The 10,941-nt window shown below is 41.7% G+C and overlaps 1 long non-coding RNA gene across 1 annotated transcript in view; it reads left to right on the forward strand.

Moving 5' to 3' along the window:
• LOC142829956 (uncharacterized) overlaps window positions 1-6,083 on the forward strand; it is a 26,847-nt gene extending 20,764 nt beyond the window's left edge. Inside the window, exon 3 of the long non-coding RNA XR_012904924.2 lies at window positions 5,443-6,083. This is a non-coding gene — a long non-coding RNA (uncharacterized LOC142829956). The remainder of the gene's footprint in view (window positions 1-5,442) is intronic.
• Window positions 6,084-10,941: the final 4,858 nt, after the last annotated feature.

Below are 10,941 nucleotides of genomic sequence, written 5' to 3' on the forward strand. Positions count from 1 at the left end.
CACTAGTCTAGATGGACCTTAGGACTACATCTACACTGCAACACTTTTTCATGACACCGGAGTATCCTGAAATAGCTATCCCCCATCTTCACAGCAAGCCCGTTATTTCAATATACAATGAGCTCATTAGTCTGATGTCCCTGTAAATATAATTCCACAAGGAGTAAGGGATGTTTCAGAATAGCGGGTTATTTTGAAATCCAAATTATGAAATGAGCTATTTCAAAATAAGATCGAAATAAGATATGCAATTTGCATAGCTCAAATTGCGAATCTTATTTTGAACTACAGTGAGGTGTAGATGTAGCCTAGGTCTGACCTAGTATGGCTGTTCTTGTGCTACAGCATGATTTGCAGAAATCACTCAAACAACTTCTGTTTTTCAAAATAATAAAAGAGCTACTTCAGTATTCAAAAGACAATGCATTTGGTATACAATTGCTAGTGTATAAAGTTAAGCAGAAGGAAGGGCAGTACTAAGGAGCTTTAAAAAAAGATGTATTTAAAACTGTGCTTGAATCATTGCCAAAAATATTTGATCTACAGAGAGAGTTACCACTAGATGTCACTCTTTAACTACGAAGAAGTACCTACAACCCCAGTCTTTTCCGAATATGATTTACACAGTTGTACAACAGGTTGATGATTTGTAGTCCTTGTTCAATGTATGTCTGTAGATCTGTATTTTATATGAAAAATAAAGTGGTATTTGCTTATACTCGCAGCATTTTTCTTCAGTTTTTAAAGGTCACTATATAAGTGAGATATAGGCATAAAAATGTAGGTTTTGTATAATCAAGGATTCCCTAAGTCTATGGGACCATATGCCAGTTGTGTTTTTGTGAGCCCTTTGCTGAGGGAAACAGCATGAGCTAGTGGAAAGTATACTGAATTGTGTGAGAGAAGACCTGGTTTTACTTCCAGCTCCCCCAATGACTTTCTATGTGACTCTGGGCAAATCACTTCACCTCTTTGTTGACCTGATTCCATTTCTACCTTTGTCTGTTTAGGCTGTGAGTTCTTCAGGGCAGGGGCTGTGGCATAGTAAGCATGCTTATTGGGGCATTATAGTAGTTCAGAGAGAGAAATATGTATGGCATGAAGGAATGTAAAACAACTAGCTCTAACCAGCTGAAAATTCCCCCCAAACCATCAGTTTTGGTTTCATCAGTTTGTTTATACATACAAGCACAGTGAGAGGGGTATTTTGAAAGCATTGGAAAACAAACCTCAAAACACCAGACTAACATGGCTACATTTCTATCTCAAAACACTTTGGCCTTCTTTAAACCAAGTACTTGAAACACATGGCCCAACTCATGCCTAGTCTTACTCCACTGAAGTCAAGGAAGAAGGCATGACGTTGGTTTGTTTTTTTAACCAAAAACGTTTATTGCTGCTGAGCTACAGATACATTGCATGTGTAGAACAGGATTATAAGGGTATGCCAACTTGCATTTCACACTAGTTTGTTTAGGGAAGCACTGAGTGGAGCTTCCCTCAAAGATAGCAGCTTTGCTAAAGTTGGAGTTAAATGCTATACATTTGTTTTTACACATATTTGCTTTCAGATCATTCATTCCAAAGCTTTCATATCATATTGACTCTAGTAGCCACAGCAGGATTAGTAACCGTTTTGGATACGCTAATGGCATTAGCACACACATACAGTTTTATGATCTCAGAAAAAAGAAAATCAGTTATCAATATGTTAACATGTAACTGAATGAATAATGTCTTTGCAGTGAATTTAAGGAATACTGGCTATTTCTCAGGGGAGATCAGAGCTTGAGCTTGTTCCTATTGTATTCATCCACTAATTAAGAAGAATGGGCCAAAATTCATTCAGTGACGGTTGTTTTATGGACTACGGCAAAAGCTCTAAAAAGTTTTTTTTTAAACCAACTGCTCTACCATACTCAGTTATTTTAATATGACAACTAGTAAATGAAGTGTATCTCCATTTCCTGAATGGGGTCAAAAGGGAAGAGGTGATATGATTTGCAGAAAAATAACTGACAGGAGTGATATATTGTATAACCTGCTTTCCAGAAACACATATGTAATGCAAAGCAAGAAAATTCTCCATAAGTGAAAATCATTATGTATCACAATGCTGGATACATTAGAAAGTAGAGAGACTAGAGGGCTAGATTGCAGATTGGTTTAAATCCATTTACTTCAAAATGCATCTAGAAAGGTTATTCTAATCTAATTTAGTTCTCATCCCAAATATTTGTACAAGTGACAACTAGTGAGTATGTTTTTCTTTTCTACCCTATTGTTGCCTATTCTTTGTTTTCTATATGAAAGATTGTACAAATAATAGAGGAAAATATGTTGGGAAGAGAAGAAGGAAGAATCCAAGAAATAAAAATCCTGTTTTAGATAAAATGTTATTCCATAGAAATATGCATTGTAGAGCAAATGCACAGATTACCACAGATATCAGATTTATAGTGGTTCAAGCAAAACAAAAGATAGAGGTTAGGACAAAGTTCAAGAATAAAACAGCAACGGCACAGTATTACTAGTAATCTGTGCAAGCAATTTTAGCTCAAGTTTGCTCGTAAATTCCATGCCCTTTCTCCATATCATTTAGCTCATCAAATTCCAGGCAAGATCCTGAATGAAAGTAAATTGTGCAGAATTTGCAGGTCTGAAGAATTTTTATTTATCTTATTAAATGAACTTTTTGTAATGGTCAGAAGTGTGTCCTGCAGGAAGTCGGGCCCAACCTAGTAAATATTTGTAAATTGTACTGTAGTTTGGGAGAATTGCAACAAGTCTGGAATTTTATCGGGATAATATGCAGACATCAGGTCATTATTCAGATCTTAGTATATAATTCTAAGGTCCCAACCAATCCCCTCTTGCTATCACAATTCCTGCTCTTAATAGGAGTCTGATGACCACCACACTTCACCCAACAGCTGCATCATTCCTACCCGAGGTTGTCTTCTTGGAGGAGGTATGATGTCTAGTGACCCTCTTGGGGAACTTTCTGGGATGACGACACTCCTCTCTGCTTTATTTGTGGTTGGAGTTCTTCACCCACCTACTTCCATGTTGGAATTCTAATCCACCTTCCCAAGTCCACGCTTTTATAGTAATAACGTCATTCCCACCCAGGCTCATATCTTCCCCTGGGCAACTTTCCTCCCATCAGGGCTGTAACTTCCACTACCAAATTGTATATCACCAGACATGACCTGCCATTCACACATGTACCCCTACCACATCTACCTTTCTGTGCTCTCTGACACTCATCCTCCCAGTAGGCTTCATCCCAACTAGACCTTTTCATATGTTTTTGTAGAAGGTAATGGTTCTTCAGTCCTCTTCCTTTTATGGATTTCCTGGAAAGATTACAGAGTTGTTTTTCCACCAGACTTTTTGGAAAGGAGAGGGATGGGAATGTGTGGTGACAAGGGTCTAAGCCAGAGACAGGCAAGATACAACCCACGGGCTAGATGCGGCTCGTCAAGCCTTTTAATCCAGTCGTCTGGCCCCTGAAGCACAGAGCAGTGCCATTCAAAGTGGCTAGCTGCTCCTTGTGGTGCCCCTCACTACGGAAGGAAGCGGGAGAGGTTCCATGCACTGCATTGGAAACTTGCCAATGGGAGCGGAGAGATTTTGGTAAAGGTAGTGCAGCACAATTTCTCAGCTCCCAGTGACCAGTTTCTGGCCAACAGGAGCTCAGAGATTTTGCCTAGGGAGGAGGCAGTGTACAAAGCCTCCCCCCACACACAGTGCAGAGAGCTACATGTAACAGTCATCTGGGGGCTGCTGGCAGGCAGGAACCCTGCTTGTGAGTGCTGCTGGCTAGGAGCTGCTTAAGGAAGTACCTCCTGGCCCGAGCCTGCCTCGAGTACCCCACCCTCTCCCACCCTTCAACTCCCTCCCAAATCCTGAAGCTGCCCTACACTCCTCCCCCAGCCCAGAATCTTCTCCTGCACCCATACCAACTCCTGGACCTGAACTCCAATCCCCTGCACCAGGTCACCACCCAAATCCTCTGCACCCTCTTTTCCTCCACCTCAGGTTATAACTCCCTCTCAGACCCTGTTCCTAATTCTACATCCCTTCCCCAGGCCAGAAACCTCTCTTGCACTCATACTCCCTCCCAGATCCTGCACTCCAAACCCCTGCCTGAGGTCACAATCCTCTCCTTCACCAAACTCCCTCTGAGATCCCACATCTTTTCCTGCACCCCAGTCATCTACCCCAAACTCCCTTCTGCACCTAACCTCTGTCCCAGATCCTGCACCCCCTCCATAGAAAAGTGTAGCCCTTGACCACCTACCAAAATGTTGGAGTGCCCCCGCACCAATAATTATTGCCCTGCCCTGGTCTAGACTCTGCTCTGCCCCATTTTTATGGGTATTTAGCCACACTCACACAGAGTGTGGTAGATTCCTCTACCTTCTGCAGCCACTGGCAGTTCTTAAGACACATCAGCCATTTCAGTTCCAGCCCACAAAAGCTTCTGCCCAAATAAATGTTTTAGTCTTTAAGGTGCCACAGGACTCCCAGTTGTTTTTGCAGAACTGGCTAACATGGTTATTCCTCTGCAACTTAATCATTACGATTTGGAATGAAAACATATTTCAAAATATCAGTGTGTTTCAGGATTGAAATTCTAATATGGTCAGTTCTGTACATATACCATTTCTTGTTCCTTTTATGACCTTTGCTAGTTGTCCTTTCTGTGGTATTTTGGCCTTTCTGACTTTGTTCCTACTCATTGATACTGTCCACTCCATCATGTCAAGTAATTTCTATTTCTTTCTTTGTAATATTTACAGTTTAAATGTTGGAGGGATTGGTTGCAAATTTAATCTATACACATGGAGATTTATGACTGCTTGTATATACTTCCCCAATAAAATTCAGCTACACAAACACATTTTGCCCAGAAGCACAGAGACCCTTCATTTGGGCATTGTAAAGGGATTTCAGAATTATACGGCACACTTTGCAAATCCCATCCTTCCTCAGTTTTCATTTGGGCCTTCTCTGCACTCAGTATTTTTTTATAAAAATATTTCCCATTGTTGCTAATATTGATATAGCTCTTTTGTTGGCAGCAATTTTGGAAGATTTAGCAGAGGCATAATATGGACACTGCATACCACTGAAAACTTCTGAGAGCAAGTCTATTGACCATGTCAAAGCATCAGTGCTCATTAGTGCCTATTTACATTTGAGTTCTCAATATTACTGCCAAGGGCTGATACACACCACTTTGAGTAATGGTAGGAATTTTTGTAAAAATGTCAGGCAGGATTTTAATATTACTTCCTTATACAAAAAAAAGTCAGCTGTCCATAAGCCACCATTTAATTCGGATCCTCCATATCTAAGCAAGGTAATGTCTAATCGCATCTACCAGCCTGACCCTCTGCCTCTCTCTCTCTCTGTCCACTACCTTTCCTCCAGACCCGAACAGAAGATGCCTGACATGGGTAAACTACATGGTATCAGTATTCTCCCTCATCTCATCACCACCTGCAATGCTTCTTCTACTGTATCAGAACAGGATCCTCCACACCCAGCAAAAGTGGCAGCAGAGGGTTGAGGGAGCAAAAGGATTTGCTGAAGATCCAAGTTTAAAAATGTATTTAAGCAATACTTTCAAATCAATAGCCTCCCACGCCCTTACTCCTTCCTGGCAGGGTCACCAGGGCAGTTTGGGAGGAAAATTCTAACCACAGCGTAATCCTCACTTACTTGCCAGATAGCTGGAGACTTCAAAAAAATATCACAAACACATACAATATATTCAACACAATAATTATATTACACAGGAAACAATTATAACATAACAGGTAAACCACTATTTTTTAGGTTCACCGGTGCCCACGCTGCTAATACCTGTGACTTTCCCCAGTCACGTGACTTGATGCAACAAATGTAAGATTAGTGTCCCCGTGGTTCGCGTAATTTGTTGTGGCCCTTGATGACCTATGAGCACAAAATTCTTCTCTGCAGTGGTTTAGCAGTATGGCTGACTGGGTTCAGTATAGCCCAAAGGACTCACAAGCGGGAGAAGGTGGTAAATCCCTCCCCAGGTTTAATATGCAGCAGGCTATAAAATCCCCAAAACCTTACTCCCTGGCTTGAGGACACAGTTCAGGGAGTACGGGGTCCCCAAAACAAATTCCCTGAGGCTACGTCTACACTGGCAGCTTCTTGCGCAAGAACAGCCGTTCTTCCGCAAAAACTTGCCAGCTGTCTACACTGCACGAGCATTCTTCCAGAAGTAAATTTACAGTACAGCATTGTAAAACAGGGCTTCTTCCAGAAGAGTTATTCCTCTCCCCACAAGGAATAAGTCCTTTTGCATAAGAGCTCTTCCAGAAGAGGCCAATGTAGATAGGCAACATTAATTTCTTGCGCAAGAAGCCCCTATGCTTAAAATGGCCATCAGAGCTTCTTGTGCAAGAGAGCGTCTACACTGCCATGGATGCTCTTGCGCAAAAGCATAGACGCTCTCTTGTAGAAGAGTTTTTGCACAAGAACTCTTCTGCAAAAGAGTTCTTGTGCAAGAAGCTGCCAGTGTAGATGTAGCCTGACTGACTAACTAAAAGATGGTGCAGTCACAAACTCCATGAATGATCCTCCGGTTCAGAGATGACTCTGGACTTCTCAGTCGCTGCAGAGGGCTGATCTCTGCTAGCAGGGATCCTATTCAGGCAGGAATCAGGCTGCTTCAGTCCCAGGATTTCCCCTCACCACAAAGGAATGCAGGGTTCAAGGTGCAGATTACACAACTGCAAAGTGTAGTATCCTAGCCCAGTGCCCACAGCAGGCAGCGGCCCTGAACTAGCAGGCAGAGCAGAGGTGACCATGTGGTGACTGGTCTCACCTAGGGAGCTGGAGGGCTAACTCAGCCTGGCTGGGGAAGTTTCCCAGCAAACTCTACAAACTGGGAATCATCAGTGGAGAGGAAAACCCAGCTGAGGGATCTTGCCTTCAGGTCCCTAGAGACCAGTTCTCAGGGGGGACCCCGCATGCAGGCCTGGGGCTTACCAGCTCCCCACACAGCCAGTCCTGCCCTTGCCCTCGCTCGCTCCAGATGGACTCATAAAAAACAATGGCTTCTCCCCTTTCCTGAACTCCCTGGGAGGGGCACCTCACTCCCTATTTATTGCTGGGCAGACGCTGAGTTTGCTTTGGCTCCCTGTCCCTACCAGGGGCAGTGTGCCTCTCCCTGAGCTGCCAGCAGACAGAGCCCCCGGAATCTAAGTAATCTCCTTGAGGGTTACAAAATGACTGACCTAAAGGGATGGTACGATGAAGGCAAGGTCCCCTTCTAAACATTGAGAAGATTTTTGAAAGTTGTGTTGGTGTTACCAAAGCCCCATAAATAAATAAATAAATAAATATAGTAAATGAAATCACCCACGTCTCCTTCCTCAGCTGACTTTTCTATTCTCTACATCTTCTATTTACATGTGTTTCCCTCACTTTGATTGACTGTGCTTTGCCACACACACTGATTTTTATAAATGCAGCATTGCCAACCCCATACATTCAGAAATTATGTCAGCCCCCCTTCGCCTCCTCCAGAAAAATAATGAGATTGACTTTAAAAATCGTCATATATTAAGAGATATATTTTGGGTCTTTTAATAAAAGGATTTGTTTTTTAATATTCCTCTACAAATGAGAGTGAATACCTTATTTTTCATTAAAGTTGAAAGTCTCATGTGATCACATGATTCCAGGAGCTGGAGTTTTAAGAAAAACATCATAGCTCATGAGACTAATAATAGTATTAACTCCTGTGATTTTATTATTTTTCCTCTAAACTCTTCTTTCTATAAAATGTTTCTCTTTTCCAGTTTGGTTGGTCTCTCCCTGCACCCACTTTCACAGTTCTACTCACGTACATGCATGGATGACAGGAATATGGGAAAGAATGTGTACAAAGGAATGGGCAGAGTAGAATTATTTACAGATTTCTCATGCCATTTATTGTCATTCAGGAAAATAAAAATGTACTGCTTCAAATTACAGGGGAGCTCTCAACTGTCAAAAAACAAAATAACCCAGGACTTCTGCACACACAAAAAGCTGCATCTTAGGTTTAATTTAATGCATTTTTTAGTTTCTAAGGGAATGGAACATATACTGATTAAAAGCACATGTGGCTAAATTGATTTCCTGGAAAAATCCCAAGTGGTTTACTGTCACGCAGTCTAATTTAATTTTCACTAATAATACAGATTGCCAAAAACATTGCTGGTAGTGTGAGGTTTGGTGACTGTGCTACTGCAGGGAGACGAGTGGAGATACAGCTCTGTTTTAACATTACATTGATTGCTTTATAATTGCAACCTATAGAATCCAAACACCTTAGACTTCTCTACAGTGGTACAATGAACAAACACATAGTTCACAACAATCTTAGATATATTGGATCCAGTTGTGTTCCTTACACTTATAGTGAGGAACAATATGGAACTGGTAATACCTTTACACTCCAGAGTGTCCATTGTACATCAACACTGAATTTCGTTTTCAATCACATTCAAACAACCATGTAAACTGGGAAATGAAAGGAGAGGTGTCAATAAGAATTCATAATAGGATGAAAACACGTGGCTCACTCAGCACTACATGTAGTATACTACATTTTGTGGTGGTGTATGTAGTGCTATAAACGATATTTAGGGGGCAAACTGGTCAGGAAGCAAGTCTATATACTAGCAGTCTCTCTTGTATGTATTAAAAATTTGCTCAGATGTAATTATAATCAGTTAAATTAGTGCAAATTGATAATAGCCACATTTGAACCAGTATAGCTCTTGCTTAAATTTCTTTAGCTTCATTTGATGATTTATTGATGCCACCTAAACAGCTTTAAGCAAGAGCTTTTAAAAGGGGATTGCAACCACTTAGCTAGATCAATTTAGTTCAATTGATCCAACTTTTATAATACAGGCAGTCCCCGGGTTACGTACAAGATAGGGACTATAGGTTTGTTCTTAAGTTGAATTTGTATGTAAGTCGGAACTGGCTCCAGATTCAGCCACTGCTGAAACTGATCAGCGGCTGACTACAGGAAGCCCTAGGCAGAGTCGCTCTGTCCCCGGCTTCCTGGACTCAGCCGCTGATCAGTTTCAACAGCGGCTGAATCTGGACTCCTGGGACAGAACAGCTGGGGCACTGCCGGGTAGGTCCCCGCAGGACCAACCCGGCAGCACCCCAGCTGCTCTACCCCAGGCCTCCCGCAACAAAAGCCTGGTCTGCTGGGGGGAGGGCACACTAGATGCGCCCCCCTCCCCCCCCAGCAGACCAGGGAGACCCGAGCAAACCCACGGAGGCGCAGAGGTCCCACCGCCTCTGCGGCTTTGCTCCTGTCTCCCTGCTGTGCTGGGGAGTCCCCCCCAGCACACCAGGGAGACCCGGAGCAGCTTTTCTTGCCCCAGAGGACACGGTGGCGGGACCGCTGCGCTCTGGGCGGTCCCGCCGCCCGCAAGCTCCAGGACAAGAAAAGCCCCGTTCGTAAGTGCGGATCCGACATAAGTCAGATCCGCGTAAGTCGGGGACTGCCTGTACAGATAAGACCTAAGATGCAGCTATTTGGACTTCACTGTATAAAAGGAATAAACTCTATTTAGCCACTGATGGGTCAGAAGAGTACCTGGAAAAGAAGGTATAGCATGCTTAAAACTAAAGGAAACTGATATTAAGTGAGTTGTAATAGAATCATAGATTCAAAGAACTGGATGGACCTTGAGAGGTTATCTAGTCTAGTTTCCTGCACTTGTTGAAGGCCAAACTATTATCTAGACCATCCCAGAAAGATGTCTAAATATCTCCAGAAGAGTTTATTCCAGTGCTTAACTGCCCTGACAGTTAGGAAGCTTTCCCTAATGTCCAACCTCAACCACTCTTGCTGTAATTTAAGCCCATTGCTTCTTGTCCTATCCTCAGAAGTTAAGGAGAATAATTTGTCTCCCTCCTTTTTGGAATAACCTTTTACATACTTGAAAACTGTTATGTCACTTCTCAATTTTCTTTTCTCCAGAATTAACAAATTTACATGAGGGTAAATATATTACATTTGGTTAAAGATATCCAAGATTTTAACATGTTGCAATATCCATGAATGAGTGGTACTAACAGAGGAGATAGTGAAGAGACTTGACTAAATCAATAATATTACCTACTGTGCTAGTCCAATGACTCAGTGCACTAGCTAATGTTATGGCTGATGTTTGTAATCAATATTGTTTGTAACTCATATCAATTTTTGTGGTAAATTAGTCAATTTCCTGCAGATTGTCTCTGGTATGACATTTGTGTAGCAGAAGACCTGTGCCAAGAAGAAATAAAGTATGCTGTGAATGTAACTAGATTTGACAGATAAAGCCTCAGGAAGGGCATTTTTTTCAGTCATAGAAGACCTTTTTGACTGGGATTATGTGAGACAGTATTCATTTATCTATGACCTTACATATTTCAGTGTTATCAAACAAGAGTTGTTAGTAGTCATTATGGTATTTTCTACTACGGCAAAGTCTCACAGTTCTGATTGTCCTAATGGTTTGCCAAAGCGATTATTATTTTTAAACACCAATTCTAACCATTCAAATATTCACAAGAACAACAGGAGGCAATGAAAGACAGACTGTATGGTAATGACATTCGTTGCTAAACATAAGTTATGTATTCTGATCTACACATTTTTAGGGTCTCTTCTTAGCACTTTGTCTGACCTAACTGTGGTTTAAAAATGTAACAATTTTCACTACCTTGAAAATGTCTGTCAGAAGCAAAGTTTTTCCTCCTCCTCACTTTGATCTCATGAATAATTTGAATGGTTAGCATTGGTGTTTAAAAATAAAAATCAATCTCTTCAAGAAAAAAGTTTAAATTAAAAACAGAAGAAGACACAGAAAAAGTTTGCTTCTCTGCATCACTCCC

This window comes from Pelodiscus sinensis, chromosome 6 (genome assembly GCF_052426305.1).
Source record: "Pelodiscus sinensis isolate ZL-2025 chromosome 6, ASM5242630v1, whole genome shotgun sequence".
NCBI classification, from domain to species: domain Eukaryota; kingdom Metazoa; phylum Chordata; order Testudines; family Trionychidae; genus Pelodiscus; species Pelodiscus sinensis.